Here is an 18,113-nt window from a genome sequence, read left to right on the forward strand (position 1 = left end):
AGCCAATCAAGTTTTGCAAAGCAGTTGTTTTGCAGATACAAGTGCAGAAATTGTTGAATGATAACCTCGTACCTCTCTAAAAGTAGATGATTGCTGCAACATTACAGGAATTTGCAAAGCAATGCATATTAAATGAATGCATATAATCTGCATTTGTCATAGTTTCAACTGTGCACATATACTGTGATTATAAACATGAACAATTCTTAGAATTTCACATTTCAGTTTCTTGTTAAGGCAACTTTTCAGAAAAACTTTATTTACAAAGAAGCAGCACAAGGAGCTCTCTTATATGAACCACCCATGCTAGTGACATCTGTTTCTTGGATTTTCCCATGAAAGTCTTTCCTTACTGGAGAAACGGGTTTGAAAAGGAAATCATCAATATGTAACATAAAACACTCCTTTTGTTGAGCAGTTGGGAGACCAATATTTAATTGTACATGCAAAAGAAATAGCTATGTTTGCAGGCTTTTAGTTATTCCTGCATGTTTGTGTAAGCACTTATTATAATAAGTGCTTCAACTTGTTATTATAATGAGGTCATCGTTTTGATTGCATTTTATAGTTTGTTTAGAAGAAAGAGTTTATGCATCCACATATAAATGGGACATTTTCAACAGCCACTTGTGTAGCTAGCATATAGAATAAATTCATTACAGCAAAATTAAATTTAACTGGCATAATGATCAGTAGGATTTTATTTTTGTCTGGGACGCATTGGAGAATTGCAGTAACTTATCCACAACTGCAGATAAAAGAATTATTTGATCTGAGAAGAACTCAGAATATAATTCCAAGTGTTCCATAATATTATTGAATGCCTCCATACCTCCTAAAGATATAAACTCACTGAGGCTCTCTGACTGAAAACTACTGCCACATTGAAAAAAAATATGTACATGCATAGCGTAACACAAAATTGTTTTCCTTAAAATTCCAAAACCAAGGTGACAGAAATGAATTACGGTAAATATGCTGTGAGGTGTTAGAAAATTAAAGTCTAAATTTATATAATCTACAGCTTCTTGTGACTACTAAGATTTTGCATGACGCCTTAAAATAATTTTCAGTTTTCAGGATACTTATTTTAAAACCAGACCATATCTGCCACCTCTGGTTTAATATTTACCATATCTAAGCAAACATTATGTAAATAATGTTAATCAAATACAATTAAAAATTAGCTAGCAGCAGCATTTTAGCATGTCATCTGTTTCCTTGGTGACCCTGAGCAAGTTGCAAACACTTGTTGTAACAAAAGTTGTGCTCCATGTCCCTTACTACATGGAAGATAATCCCACTGAAGTCCTACAATTTGCTACCATGAGATAAATCTGGACCTGGAAAGATATAAAAACATTCCATACTACAATCAGATTCCATTAGAGTAGCAGATATTGAGACAAGGCAAATGATACCTTGAGCATATCAAACTAACAGTTCTGATAATTGATAACTGAGTGCCCTCATCTTCTTTCTTCTCATCTGAAACTTTCTTCCTCTCTCCTTGAACTCCCTTCTGAACTTCCCCATATGTTTCTTAAAAGGTTAGACCTGATCCCGCACAGTATTTTATGTCTTCTTCTCTGTTTCATTGACCAGTGCCAATAAGACTATTCCAAGGTTTGCTCTTTTTTGCTCAAGTATTTATTATTGAACACTTGTATGTAGTACTAAATTAGAGTTTTGTTACAGCAGACTAATGTAAATCTTTTTACACTTATAGTAATACATACGTACACACAAACAAATACATATAATAAGAAAATGTGTGATTCTATTTTTTTACATATTTTGAAATAAAATTTATTAATTGATTACATAGATACTGGAACTGATTTGGAACCAAAAGAAAGAATTAAAACTTCATCTACAGTATAATTACTAATCTAAGCAACATATTTCTAAATATATGTAACTGTACCCAACTTACCAGAGCTGATTCTCGATATTAAGGCACCCTAGGCAAAGTCATATTCTGGAGCCTCCTATGGGTTGGCTCATCTGTTGATTTTGTTAGGGATTTCAAAAACCTGCCCTCTTTTTTCTTAATTATATTTAACTGAATATTTAACTGCTATTTCGTGGAGTGCATCATTACTGTTCTTTGCTTTTTAATTGTTTTTCATAAGATTTTTTTCCCCATTTTTTTGTCCTCTATGTCATAGAATCCCCCCTAGGTCAGTGCCTACTTAGTCTTAGTCTAGAGCCAACCTTTTAACATTTATTCAGAACTATATAAACCAAGACCACCTAGAATATTGGACACTTGGACAACATTTTGCAAGTCTAGTCAGGCTACCATGTCTACCCATTAGTCAATTCTTGCTACGATTCCCTCCCACTGTCCTGTTCCAGGAAAGCAGTGGGAAGATATAAATGGACATATACATTTTTATGTCTGTCTGTACAAATTTAAATTTAATTTATATATACAAAGTTAAAACATCAAAATGCAGGCACAGCACCTAGTTTTAAAATAAACATTACATTCATACTGTCCTATTGGTTTCTAATGTCTTCCAGAACTACTTAGAAATGGTAGCTTCAACACAAGACTATTTTTAAGCCCATGATCCTCAAGTGATTGAATAAAGATGAAAAGATTCACCACTGGCCTTAGTTTACAACAAAAGTCCAGGGGAAAATCAAGCAAAGAAAGACAGCAAATTTTTTAAAAAGCTCACATTTCTGGCAAAATTTGAACTAGTGACCTCCTATTTTTAATAGGCACCTGTACTATTATGATACAGGAACGGTATCCATTATAGGATTCCTAGTAAAAGTGGCTGTAGAAGACATTAGATACCATGGTAGCCATTGGTTTAGTTAAGGAGGGCATACTTGTCTATATGAAGTAGTCAATGCATTTCTGAAGTTGGCCTGTGCACCAGGCAAAAAAGACAGGAGCATTCAAGTCAAAACTTTAAAAAAGAATTTTAAAAATGGCAGCAGGGAAATTTCCCAGGGGGTGTATTTGCAGCAGGACGGGTATGAATACAGAGTGGTGCCATCTGTTCCCAAACTTCTAAAATAGTAGCTGGTCTATTCTAGTGACAAGCCCAGGCAACTGGACAATCCCACAAAGACAAGCCCTAATTTAAAAGGAGACCCAAGCCTGCTTTCCACTTGACTCCAACAGCTTAAATACTTGAAAACCTGGTCACAGTCAACTCTTCGCTATACTCTGGGGTTTCTTTTCAGATCATATCTGATTGTATTCACTAACTTTCATGAAAGTTTGTTGACACAATGACAAATTTTAACTGAATGCAATTATATTTTAATTCATTCCAGAAAATGAATTTTTAAAATGTTAAAGGTAAACTATTATCCACAACTGATACTCGATTCTCTAATTTAAATTATTAAAGAACATCTCACTGATTTTTCTCTAAGGAAGGTTAAGAAAGAATATCCTTGGTAAAATTATCAGAATAGACCTTTTAAAATAACTGTTGGCTTAGTTATGGTGACTGAAGCAACTGCAGCAGAAACAAAACAAAACAAAACAAAAACTTTTTAAAATAGCTGTGAAATGAACTATTTTATAGTTAAGGGGATTTGAGGGGATGGGAGCTGACCCCAGAAATAATTACCTATGGGGAGAATACGAACCTGAGAAGCATTAAGTTCACCAAGTTGGAAGAACAAAATATGAACCAGCATTCTTTAAAAAATTATATTGATTGTTATCAAAACACACAAGCTGTAACATAATTAATTTTGGAAATCAACTTGCAAACATTCCAAATTACATCATATACGTTCTGTATGTTCAGCAAGTCTCAGCATTTCTGTTAAAGAAACTTGGCAACTCAGGTGGAAAAAGACAGGGATTTCTCCAAATTTTAGAAAGTAATGTCAATTAAGATAAAGAGTACAGGTGGTCCTCACTTAACAACCCCAACTGGAACTTGTAATTCCATCAGTAAGCAAACTGTTGTAAAGAGAAACATCATTCGACCATTCTACTTAGCAATGGCAGTTCTGATTCACTCATTGAGTGAATCACCCATGCTTGTTAGGTTAAACATCAAGTAACCATAACTAGTGACTTCTTGCCATTGCCTTTGCTTGTTGGAAGCAGCAGGTTAGGTGGCAAATCACATGACTGCAGGACACTGCAACTGTCATTAATGTGAGACAGTTGCCAAGTGGCTGAATCGTGGTCATGGGACAGTCATAAATGTTAGTACTAGTAAGTCTTTTTTTTCCCATCACTGTTGTAACTTTGAACAGATAATATATAAATAAAATAGGGGCTTCAGATTTAGATACTACACCTCTTACTCATAGATAAACCATAGGAGTTCTCTCTGTTTCTGACAGTGCCAGTTTGGCATAGTGGTTAAAGTGTTGGCTTAGAAACCAGAAGAAAGTGAGTTCTAATCCTGCCTTAGGCAATAGGCATGAAAGCCAACTTGATGATTTGGGGCCAATCATTGACAACCAATAGAAGAGAATATTTGTAATTCAAGTTTGAACTATGGGGCTTTTGGTGCTGTCTGAGGTTGGTTGTTTTCTTGCAGATGTTTCATTACCCAAGTAGGTAACATCACCAGTGCTAATGTTCCTACTTGGGTAATGAAACATCTGCAAGAAACAAACAAATTCAGAGAGCACCAAAAGCCCCATAGTTCAAACTTGAATTACAAATATTCTCTTCTATTGGTTGTCACTCTCAGCCCAACTCACCTCACAGTTTTGGGAAAAAATAGGAGGAGGGAGTATTAGGTATGTTTTCCACCTTGAGTTATTTATAAAAATAATAAAAGAGGAATAAAAATCTAAAAAACAAAGAAATGTTATTTTACATTATGGTTTGGATTGGTAGTTATTTCATGAATCTGGACTCAGTAGACTCAGTTATTGACAGGTTTGCTCCATAAGCTTTACCTCAAATTATTTTGATGGTCAAACTATCCAAAATGAACTGGACCACTCCTCCATTGACAACAAGATATCTACAGCCATCTTCCTTGTCAACACAAGGAAAATTATGTCTACCTTAGAAGCTATAGAATGGATCATAGATTTTCCAGAATCTAATTTCTCAGGAAAGATAGGACTTACAGCAGCTCCAGACCAAGCACATTCCAAATATCTATGCACACTGGTGAGATCACACTACCTTTGTCAGAGCAAGCTCCAATCTTCTGTCATTTAAGGTTCTGACAGCCTCTCTCAAGAGGGCTTTACCCGAAATGTTTCTGCTTAATATAACATGACTTAGGCCTAATGAATAAGCACCTCTTCTGCAGTCTATTTTCTCTGAGCCTTGAGCCTGAAAGGAATAGATTCATGGGCATGTTGGAAGAATTCAAGAAACATCCACAAAGAAATCTGTCACTTGCACAATAAGTGCATATGTAGCCTTGAAATAGGACCATTTAAGAAGAGAAAGGAATAGTATTTTTATTATACAGGTACCATGATTTTGTTATGATTATTTTGCTTGGTGAGCCTCTGGATTCATCTTCCCCCATTTTGTAATTGCTGTGAAATTCTACATGAATTTCTGTGCTGTATGAAAAGGACAAATGCTATTACTAAGTATGCTTTCTTGTCAATTCCAAGCTACTGCAGAGTTCTATTGGATCATAGACTTGGTGACACTATAGATTCACTTCTGTGCTTATTGACTTATTTACAAAACTGCAAGCTTCTTTATTTATAAGAGCCATTTATTTTCTAATCAACCTATGATATAAACATAGAATGGATCTATTGAAATTGAACTGCAGAGAGTAGCTTTACTGAAAAAGAAGTTAACATCAAAGTAAAGGAGTAATTTATGTTAATAAGATCACAATGGCAAAGAACAGTCAGAAATTGCTTTTTTTATAAGAGGTCCAATTAATTGGATTAATTCCTCATTTAAAAACTGCTTGTGTGCAGCTATAATGACTGACCCAGTCTTTTGCAAAAGATAAAATTCCATCTCTAGATACAAGGCAGTAGAAGACTGAGAGTGTCTTCCCCCCTCATGTCTCTTGCTGTTCTGACAAGAAAAAGTGCAAGTCTTCCTGCCTATTATGTAATTTTTTATTAGAATGGGATTTTGCATTGAAAACTTGGTTTGAAGCAATTTCATGAATATGGTAAACTGCTAGTTCTTAGACCAATGATGATGAACTTATGACACGTGTGAAAGGTGACACATCACAATGTTTCAGCATTCATCAACCTCCAAGATCTATTCTTGAAAACACAACCCAGTCTCACAGGATTTTCCAGTGGTTTTTGCAGGCTGCAGAGGTTGTAGAAGAGCAATCTCTAAGTTGCTTCCACAGAAAGAGAACCCCACCTGAAGATAAGTAATGCATGGCAGATCCTGGGAAGTGCTGAGCCATGGGGGCAATCACGCTGTTCCCCAAGGCATTGGGGAACAGTGTGAGGAGCCTTTCCAAGTGGCAGCATTGATGTTAGGGCTAAAGTCGAGTTGCCACTTCAGGCCCAGATTCTCATGATGACAAGTTTCTCCTTCAGTGAGCAGAGGAAGGCACCAAAGGCTCAGTCATCTTGAGTTAATGCTAATCAGCCAAGAAGACTAAATTGAGGAAGTGAAAATAGCAGAGCAGTAGTGAAAATAACTATGGGATGCTAGGTTTCTTATTTTAAGAGAAATTAAACTTGAGCGTGTAGTAATTAAGCATGCAACTTAGATTTCAGAATAGTGTGTTTTAATAATCTAAAAGGAATGTTGAGTAACATTCAATGGCAGGACAAATGGGAGCTCTTAAAGAATAAAATACTACAGTAGAAGCACAAGTGCAAACAATTGCAAAGGAGGCAGAACAGCAGAAGTCAGTGCAGCTACTGAAAAGGACTAATAAATGGGGGAGAAGGGAGGGAGGAGAGGGAGAAGGAGGCAAACTGAACATATGAAATAAAAAGAAAGCCAGGTCATGAAATAAAAGTCTAGACTGATTTTTTCAGAATGACCCAGCTGATGTTGGGAAAGTTAAAGTTTAAAATGAGCTGAGGCTAACAAAAAATGCTAAGGATAACAAATATTTACATAACAAAACGAAAGGAAAATTAAAGGTTTGGTATACCAGCTTTTCAGTAAAAAAAATAGCAAAATGCTAACAGGTAGCAAAGACAAAAAGTAACTAGTGAAATCCTATTTTATTCAATTTTCTCTAAGAAAAAAAATATGTATTCTATCTGGAATTGTGCAGAGCAGGATGAGAGAGAAACATTCAACTATGAAAGTGTTAAACATGGTTAGAAATTACCTCTTTTTTTTAATGAGTTTAAATCAGATGAACCGCATCCTAGGAATCGTGATGGAATTAGCTAATATGGCCAAACTCTTAATATTATTTTTGAGAAATCCTGGAGAACCAATTAAATAAATGACTAAGGCAGAGCAAGTATTTTCGTTATCCTCAAAAAAGAATGGAAGATTCAAAATATTGCAGAGTAGACAGCCAGCATCAATCTAAGGCAGATAACAAAAACACTGAATTTTAAACACTTGAGAAGAATGAGATAATTATCAGGAATCAGCTTGAAGTTCTTAAGAACAAATCTTGCTACACAATCCTTAACCCCTTTTTTTGCTCTAGTTACTTCCTTACATGATATATTTCAAGAATGCTATATGCATGTGCTGTCTTGACTTCAACACAATATTTGACAGTGGGTATGACATGCTAATTAGCAAGCTAGTTAAATGTGGGTTGGACGGCATGACAATTAAGTGAATATAGGTGGCCTGAAAATTTTACTCAAAGATTGTTCATCAGTGGCTCCTCAACAAACTGGACAGTAGTTTTAAGTAGGTCTAAACTTGGTTCTTTAATCCTTCAATATTTTTAGTGACAATATGGATGAAATGGTGGAAGTAGTATCAGTAGCACAAAATTGGATTGGATGACTAATATTCTAGAAAAAAGAAATAAAATAATAAATCTCAGGACATTAGAGATATGTCCTAAAAGCCACATAAGGAACTTTAACAAAGGCAAGTGCAAAGTTTTCAGTTACAAACAAAAATCAATTCTGCATGTATGGAATGAGGGATGTTTGATAACAATATTTGTGAAAATGATTTTGTAACAGTAGTTGTTTGCAAGTTGAACCAACTCTGTGATATGGCTACCAAAATGATAAATGCAATTTTGAGCTATGACAAGAGAAGTGTATTTTCAAATCACAAATAGTAATAATTCACTTCATCACCTTGCCATATCTCTCTGCATCATAGTTTTAAAATGATTCAGAGAAATCGAAACTGGTTCAGAGAAGATAACAAAGATGTTTAGAGGCTTAAACAATAGGCCCTATTAAGAGAGATTGAAGGAGCTGATATTTTTAGCCTTAAGGAATGATAGGTAGATATGCTAGCACTCTTCGATTAACTGAAAAGATGCCAGCCACACAACTGTTTTCTCTTATTCAGAGTGCAAGAAAATAATGGATTTATGTTATAGGAACGCAGATTCTAACCAAATGTCAAAAGGTTTTTTTAACAGTTAAGAACATATCACATTGAAAACTGGTAGATTTGCCTTCATTAAATATATTCAAGAAGTAGCTATATAGTAATTTTTCTGAGATGCTTTAATTTGAATTCCTAGATTGAGCAAAATTTTACACTCTGTACTCTAAATGGCTTCTTCCATCTCAGTGATTCTGTGATACTGTTCTCTCTCATTATTCTTGAAAGACTGAATTTAAATAGTTCTTTTTACTGTATAATTATCTAGCAAAACCTGAGCAACTTGTGGCCTGTTTCATATGGACCTCATGACTGTTTATACACAAAGTGATGGGTTTCATCTTAACTAGAAAGTATCAGAAGCTGACACTTAATATGAAAAAGGTGGCAGAGGAATTTTAAAATTGATTAGGTGGAAAGGCCACAAGATGTGAAGAGCATCTACTTCAAGAAAAATTATCTGCAGTGAATGAGACTGAAAAGTATTCTGATTATTCAAAATGGGATGGTGTGGAACTAGAACATAAATATAGTTGTTTCAGAAAACTGCAGAATCACAAGAGCAAAGGTATATGCCAAGTTATAAAAAAATCAAGAAGGAGACTTAATGTTTAAATTCAAGTACTGGGCACCTCCCAGTCAAAATCAGAATTGGAATGCTTGATTTTATATTTATCAAGCATTGCTGAAAGGTGGAGGAATGGTGATACAATCCCCTACTGGGATACAATTACTCTGGAATCCAAGTTCTCCATTTCAAATGAGGCATAATCCCTTCAATTAGATTCAACACCAAAGCAATTTTCCCCATAAAATCATTGTGAGTACTATGATGGGTAATTTGGTGCTGAGAGTATACTGTCTCATTCCTTTCCAATACAGTCAAGAATTTCAACTGATCTGATAAAACCAAAGAGGCATCTGAAAAATAAAACTAATATTGTATTGGATTAATTCAATCCCTCTCATATAAACTGAGAAAATACAAGTTCTGAATATAACAAAAAGACCCTATTTCCAGCTACCTTAAATATTTGCCTCTTAGGACATCTAACTAAAGGCAAACTGTAAGCATGGATATAATTTTAAATAGTGCCAGGACTTTGATAAGGTGGGTTGTAGGCAGGGGTGAAATCCAACAGGTTCTGATAGGTTCTAGAGAACCGGTAGCGGAAATTTTGAGCAGTTTGGAGAACTGGCAAATACCACCTCTGGCTGGCCCCAGAGTGGGGTGGGAATGGAGATTTCACAATATCCTTCCCCCAGGAGTGGGGAGGGAGTGGGGATTTTGCAGTATCCTTCCCCTGCCACACCCATCAAGCCATGCCCACCAAGCCGCACCACGCCTACCAAGCCAAACCCACAGAACTGGTAGTAAAAAAATTTGGATTTCACCACTGGTTGTAGGGCTACTGCATTCAACATGCAAGTACAACAAGCAGAGGCAGCAACACTATAAGTATTCAACATGTTGTGAATGTTGTTATGGCAATTAGTTCTACTGCATCAAATATACTAGATCAGAAATAAATATGAAAAGCTATTTAGTCTATAGTTTAGAAGTACTAGTACCAGATACAATACATGCATTTAAATGGAATATTTTGATGATATGCCACAAGAAAATGAAAGACAGTTTGCTTGTAATTCTGCTTCCTATATCATTTCATCAAACTGGATGAAGCCACTCTGGGGCTGGCCAGTTCTATGACTCTCCTGCCCATTGTGATGTGTGGTATGTTTCTTCACATAACATATGAACTTAATAAACATAGACTTTCAATTAAATTTTTATGACTTCTGGATAAACCACATGTACTCATTTTGCAGATTTTACACCCCTGACAGAATTAAGAGCATTTGTTCAAATGCCTTGTTGACCGTTAATATTGCAAGATCTCATTTCTGAATGTTATGGTCTGTTACCCAATTTTAATCGTGGCCAATGCCTGGTATGTAGTTTTGCTTGTAGATTATTGTTATGGTGCAAAGAGAAACAGAGAAGGGAGAATGGCTCACCTCTCTGCAAGAAGCAGGTTCCATGGACAGTAATCACTCTCATGTTCAACTTGGTATTGTTCAGATATGTTCATTGAAACCACTTTTGTAATTATACAACAAACACCAAATTGATTTTTACAATTAAACAGCATATTGTTACTTACAGTTTACAGTTTAAAAGTAGAATACTATATATTGCCTGTAAGTCATATTATTGTCATTTGTTAACAAATTGTTTCTTTCTTGTTTCTTTTTAAGTTGTGGACTAAAAGAGGGGGCAAATTGCAAGAATAGAAAACTGCAGGAATTTGTCCAGGTAGTCTCTGAGAATAATTGGACGCAACTAAACAGAAAAGGATAGGTGATATTGTATTGCCTTGTCATACACCTTGTTCTATGTTGATTTCCACTTTAATCTTTAAGTGGAAATCAACATAGAATGAGGTGTATGAGAAGGCAAAACAATATCACCTATCTTTTTCTCAGTCTACTTTGAAGAAGTATTTCACAAACTAGTGTGGGCAAAAGATGGAATAAAAATCAATAGCACCTATTGAAATCACTTAAGATTTGCAGATGATGTTGTTCTCTTCTCACGAGATCCAGAAGAGCTACAAAGACCTGTAGAAGAGCTGCACAAAGCAGGAGAACCATTTGGCTTAAAAATAAATCTGAAAAAGAGTCAAGTTATGTTTAATAAAGGAAAGAAATTTTTTTATATCTGGAGCAGAACTAGACATAGTAGCCCACTACATATACCTTGGCCAATGGATCTCAATGAAAGGCAACACAATAAAGGAGAATAATTGAATGGTGTGTTAAATGTGGTTGACAGGCATTCGGCAAGCTAAGCATAATTTTCAAGAACAACTTCCCGCTGTGCCTGAAGAGAAAAGTTTTTGATCAGTGTGTGCTACCTGCTTTAACATATGTTGGTGAAACATGGCCACTAACCTCACAATCGATACAAAAGCTAGGAGTGGTGCAAAGAGCCATGGAAAGATACATGCTAGTATTACAAGACAAGATAGAAAGACCTTCAATGGATTAGAGAACAAACAAAAGTATACAATATCATCAAGAGACTTGTTTTCAACTACAGCTTGTTCTCAACTAGATGCTATTGGACTGCATCAGCTACTATACCAGTTAGCAATTTGAAAATTGTTGGTAAGCAGGTAATTGGCCTGCGGTGTGCCCTTTTTGTTAGATTTTTCATTATCAGGTAGATTTTGCTAGATTTTAGCCACTCTTCAATTGCACATCCTTGCAGTATGTTGTTGAATTGTTTTGCAATGAGTAAGTATAAACCGGTCAGATGTTTCAATCAAACACTATTCACCTGGTGTTGACCAATTCCTGATCTTCCTTGATCTTTTCTCTATCATTTCTGCTGTTATTACATATTCTTTCCTTTCATCTATTTTTTTTATTCTTATAGACCTCCTTTGACAAAGTAAACCACAACCTACTTCTTAGTAAGTTAGAAATGTGGGATAGACAATGTCATCACAGATGGATTCATAACTGGCTGATAAACCACACTCAGTATGTTCTTTGGGTTGTCCCATAGCTGTGCCCAGAACTGCACTGTTTCTTCTTTGGCAGGTGTTGACTGCTCCAATGCATTTTTTCCAAGGATGGATTGGTAGAATCATTCCTGGTTTGACTAAAATTGAGGATTCTGCTTATAGTATGCAATTCAAGCTTTGTATTTACTGATCTTCTTGGTTACAGTTGTTATTTGCTGCTTTATTATTTCCAGTGCTTCCTTAATCTTCCTTGTTCCTGGATGATATTTCTTGATCAGGTATTCTTTGGTCTTTTCTTTTCTTCAGCTTCTTTTCTTTTATCTGGTTTGTCTTGTAGATGCAGATAGTAGAGTGCTCAGTCTGGCAAGATTTTGTCTATCAATGTGGAAACAGAAAGAATTCAGCGTGAAAAAATCCTTATGTGTCATGGGCCTGACAATTTTATAGTATTGGCATCTTTTATTACTTGTGCTAGCTGTTTCTTTGGAACAAGCTCCAATGCAGGAAACCTTATTTTGTTATTTTTGTGTTGTTCTAGATCCGTGATGGCGAACCTATGGCATGCATGCCAGATGTGGCATGCAGAGCCCTCTCTGTGGGCATATGCGCAGTCGCCCCAGTCCAGCTCCGATCGCGTTTCTTCATCGCATTTCACTCAATCAATTTCAATTCCAACTTCTCGCGAAAGAAAAAGATCTCATGAAGTTGGAATTGATTGAGTGATTGATTGGAATTGATTGATCATACACTTCACAATGAGGGAGATGAGGTCCCCTCCTCCTGAAGCCCATTATGACAAGGAGTCATAATGGGACCCTTCGTCGGCTTGGCTCTGCAAAAAAAAAGCAGTTGCTTTTCCTGCAGAGCTGCCTGTGTTGTGATGCCCCACCTCTCTGCCAGCCAGCTGAGCATGGGTGTGCTGCTCCTGGGCTCGTCAGCCTTCGGACATCATTCCCACCACCCAACACCAGTTCAGGGGTTCCTCCCCCCCCCCCCGCAGAGGGGAGAGAGAGAGAAACAGAGGGAGCCAGAGAGAGAGAGAGGGAGGGAAAGAGAGAGAGAGAGAGAGAAACAGAGAGAGGGGGAAGAGGGAAAGAGAGAGAAAGAGAGAGATAGAAATTAAAGAATTCTGTAAGCAATCACTATATTGTTTATGAGGAGACACTCTTGATGAGACTTGTCCAATATAGTTGAGCTCTGGCATAACTCTCATTTCTCTAGAGCACACAAGACCCACAATCATGTCAAGGTATTATTATTTATTATATTTATATCTCATCTGATCAAGGTAGTGTATGCAGAGAGCTACTTTGATTTTATCCAGAACAATAAATCAGTAAGGCAAATTTAGCTTAAAAATAGCCATATCTGGAAAGTTACGTTGTGTGTTAAATTACATCTGGCTCTCACCTGCTTCAGCACTCATCCAACACCTGAGCACAACATTACCTGGCTCCCTTTAATGCAAATGTGAGCCAAAAAAAGGGACAGATTTAACCATCATTAAAGGAAACTAAAAACTTTGAAAATTTCAAAAGAATGAAAAAGCAAACAAAAGTAAGAGCCCTGCTTACACGAACACCTTTATTAATCTTGAAAGTATACTTCCTTCAGCCTTTCCCTCATCAATAACATGGAACGCAGATCTTTTCTTGTGAGAATGGCAGGCACCAGGAATGAGCAGCTGTGTATTTTGAGTGTCTTTAGGCTGACTTTTCCTTGCATTCTCTTCTGTCTGCATTCCAGCTCCAACTGAGAGAATCTCTAAAGTTAACTCCGGAATTTGCAGATACACATTCTGAAAGTTTTCCATTTGTGGATGTTTGCTTAGATGTTAAGAAATAAAGATTACATATACACATTGTTTAATATTGCTCAAAAACAATGCATGTTATCAAATGAGGAACATACTTTAAGTGCTGCTTTTCAGTAAAAATGTACATATATATGTTCTGTCAATCAATAACCTGTAAGAAAAATGTCACAAATGGAAGACTGCAGATACACAGACTACAACTCTAAGATCTTATTCATGCTTAGGCAAAAGGCAGAAAGGAATGCAAGGCACAGAATAAGCTTGAAAGGACCTCAGCGGTGATGGGTTGAAGGAGATATGCCAAGATACACTGGGTTGGTTATTCTAGAAGACTGATTATAAATTTCCTCATGATCCCCCAATTATTGTGGCCCAATAATCTCAACCTGCAGACCTGGTCGCCAGATGGTTTGCACTCTTAGACTCAAACTACTGATAGCTATATAGAGGACTTAGCTGTTTATGATCTTGTGGATAATTTAAGTCATTTATGAGTCTGATATCAAGACTAAGAAAGTCCTGTTGATCTTAAAGGACACCTTTGCCTTCTTTTTTAAGTGTCCAGAGCAGTGGTGGGTTGCCCCCAGTTTGGTCCAGTTCTATAGAACCAGTAGTAAAACTGGTGGGAGGCTCCACCCACTCGCCACAACGTCATCATGGGTGATCTGCGCATGTGCACGCTCCTGTTGCGAACCGGTACTAAAGGTAAGTAGAACCCACCCCTGGTCCAGAGACTTTAATCTCTATGCCATGAGGACCAAGTGTTACTAAGCTAAATTGGAGGCCTCCATGGGCTTGTAAACAAGTAATCTCTGGCCTGACACATTTAGCGTCAGATATTAGATCTCATCTTTCCCTCAAAGCAGTTCTTATGTCAACTACACATAGAAAGTATAATATTTATCATACCGAATCATTTTCTCAACAAGAAGAGAACTCTGTAGGGGGAGGGAACATTCCAGTATCTTGTTCCAAGCCTTTGATGGATTCTGACAGATACTTGGAGAGTTGGCAATTGAAAGGGAAGAGAGGTTTACCTGGCTGGCACTTCTTTCTGGGTGCCTCAGGTAATGATTAGAAGGGCATAATGCACAGCTGGGTACTCTGGGTATTGCAAGAGGTTCAGAAGAGAACCTCCCTAGTTTCTTGTGCTGTGAAGGAGATGGCAAGAGAATTGTACTTTCAGACTTGCAAGATTCTGTTAATATAGCTTTTAAGTAAAGTACAATTAGCTCATCCAGTCATGTTTCCTGTCTGATCTACCTAGTAAGGCTAACAAAGCTTGACACAGTAACTCATGCCCTTATCACTATTTGGACCAGTGAGTTTATCTGGAACCTACAGTTTATGCCGTATAAGCACTCTCTTTACTGGGTAGCACATGACACAGGAATACATTATATCTTCCCTGCATCAATTTCCTGCATTGACTTCCAATAGACTTCCAGCGCAATTCAGTGTACTGGCTTTAATCTATAATGCCCTATGCAGTTTGGCACTTAGGACTGACTTCTTCAGCCAGAATTGACTTTCCAATTTGCTTGCTGGCAATACTCCACGTCCATGAGATGTGGGGATGGGGGTGGGAATTGATGTGCAGAGGTGCTGCTTTTCAATTGTGGCACCTTTCCCATGAAACAGCTTCCCTGAGGCATTAGAGAGGGTTTTTCTGGCAGTTGTTGAAAACAAGGATTCTTTCCTATCTGTAACTGAGCACTGATTATTATTATTATTATTATTGTCTATGTTCTCATTCAGTATATCTTTCATTGAATAATTTATTTCCTTACTAATTTAATTTCTTATTATGAATGATTTAAATGATATACACCCCCAATATTAACCACTTGGGGTCCAAGTAGTTTACTTGGATAAACAAGCATAATTAATAATAACAATCAAAAAGACTAGTTGACAGTTACACATTTTATATTCGCCGCTTAGTATTACTGGATCATCTTAAAAATGAAAGGTGGATATGATTATTTCAGATGACAAATTTGCATATTGTTAGAAATTTGGAATGAATTTTGTTATAACCATATACACAACATGTAATATTACTATTATTATTGAATGAAGTTCAGATATCAAAGTTAAAACTAGTAGAAGAAATCCAAATTGTGGGAGAAATTCATAAGTCCCTAGTTATAAATAGCATTTATACATCAAAGTACATACTTCAAACATCAAAGCTTTAAGCATCATATGCTATATACCATAAAATGGAGGTCATGTTTTATTCTAGCCCATAAAAATGCCTACAACTGTAATGCTGCCTCAGAATTTCTAATAGGCATCTCTAATGCCTATTAGACTACTTATTCAGCTTTTTATTTCCAGACCCAAAAATTGATTGATGGTCAAGACAGTCTTCAGGGTGGGGCTGGATGCTATCTCCAGCCAACGAGAAGGAGCATATCAGGTAAGACCAATGCCCCTTCTCCATAGTGGTGGAGATAGCATCCAGGAATGGGACATACCAGAGCTGGCTGTAATTTTACGAAACTGTGTTCCTATTCCCTACTTGTCTCCCTCTCCCTTTCTCTGCTCTCCCCAATCAGAGAAATTGATACAATGCCACCTATAAGAAATGTGCAGGTCTGTCTGCCACAACCAATGCCAGCTGGCCTTCCTGATGGAATGTTCCTTGCTCAATTGTGCGTCCTGAAGGCAAAAGCTTGCCCATATAAAGAATATTGTTGTGTTGCCCTAGCAAACCTGATGAAATGAGTATCAGTTATTTACAAGTATTTAAAGAACAAAGCAAAAACAGAAAAGCCCTCAGCAATGATTAGAAAATCAGTAATAAAAAATTCATAAATAACCTTCTAGGCTAGAAGTACTGCTATTTATTGTATTTACTGAGTGACTGCTTGGGAGCCTGGAGGCTGAAATTCAAACTAAACCACTCCTAAAATAAACCAGAGCTGCACTGTACAGATTAATGCACAAAGCACACGGCAACACAGACTGCCTGCACAGATCACAGCATAAAGACAACCTGCTCAGTTATCCATGTATGTGTGTCTTTAATGCAATTTCTTAAACGGAAATAAATTCTTTATTCTTTCTTGCTGTGCTGTCTACTTTCTCCCACCTGTTCTTCTCTGGCAAATTTTGCTGCTTCAATCTGTTCTTCTGAGGAATCAACAATTTGAGCTAAACCCTCAGGGTAGCAATATTCTACAGTAAACAGTAGTTTCTCAAAATGTCTTGTGGCGCTGATTCTTGATAAAGTCACAATTTTCTTTATTATAATGCACCTAATATGCAGTTGCCATTTCTCCCAAGTGATGCAGAATTTGGCAGAAGGTAAGTGAAGATATAGGCAGCTAGAAAAAATGATATAGCAGCTAGAATACATATAGTACCTGCCAATCTCTTGGCAATTAGATCAATTTGAACTATTGGCTGGAGCAGGGAAGATGCCAATACAGATCTAACAATTCTTAGAATTGTTGTATCTCCCCAGGGCCAGTCCAATACTTTAACCATTACATCACCCCTTTCTTTTGGGGGACTCATACTTTCATCTTCAAAAGGATCATAATTAGCCTGTGTAAGCTCAGAAGGGGCATTGATCTTACCTGATACGCTCCTTCTTGTTGGGTGGAGATAGCATCCAGAAATGGGTTGATCTCGTCTGTTTAGCTGATTGGACTGAGTCTGTCAGAGCTGTTAGGACACACCTCTGTTGCTAGAACTCCCTAGCTTTTGGTGAAGACAAAGTGACAGACTCGATGTGTTGTGCTCGAAGAGCCTTTCTGTCTTGGACCAAGGACCAGACGGTCTTCAGGATGGGGCTGGATGCTATCTCCACCCAACGAGAAGGAGCATATCCGGTAAGACCAACACCCTTTCTCCATAGTGGTGGAGATAGCATCCAAAGCTGGCTGTCCTATGGGTGGGCTGCAGTCTGGTCCGAAGTCCCCTCCTCCGTATGGACATGCTGAAGCACTCATTGACCAAATGCTGCCTCTGCCAAGGTGAAGATGTCTAATTTATAGTGCTTGATGAAGGGGGAAGGAGAGGGTCAAATTGCTGCGTGGCAGACCTCCTCTATAGAGGCATGTGTTGCCCATGCTGCAGTCGTAGCCGCGCTCCGGGTGGAATATGCAGTAATCTGGGAAGGTCTTGGAAGGGCCTGCAGTTCATAGGCCTTGGCAATGGTCGACCTAAGCCATCATCCCATCCTGGAAGGGGTGACCCTGTTGCCCAACATGGCTGGCTTGAATGAGACAAACAGGGATTCTGTCTTCCTTAGATCAGCAGTCCGTGTGACATAGATGCAGAGGGCCCTCCTCAC

The 18,113-nt window shown here is 37.4% G+C and overlaps 1 protein-coding gene across 4 annotated transcripts in view; it reads right to left on the reverse strand.

Moving 5' to 3' along the window:
• ERBB4 (erb-b2 receptor tyrosine kinase 4) overlaps nt 1–18,113 on the reverse strand; it is a 1,174,706-nt gene that overhangs the window by 839,404 nt on the left and 317,189 nt on the right. The window lies entirely within an intron of this gene.

The sequence above is a fragment of the Pantherophis guttatus genome, chromosome 1 (assembly GCF_059756535.1).
Source record: "Pantherophis guttatus breed Tessera chromosome 1, ASM5975653v1, whole genome shotgun sequence".
Classification (NCBI taxonomy): domain Eukaryota; kingdom Metazoa; phylum Chordata; class Lepidosauria; order Squamata; family Colubridae; genus Pantherophis; species Pantherophis guttatus.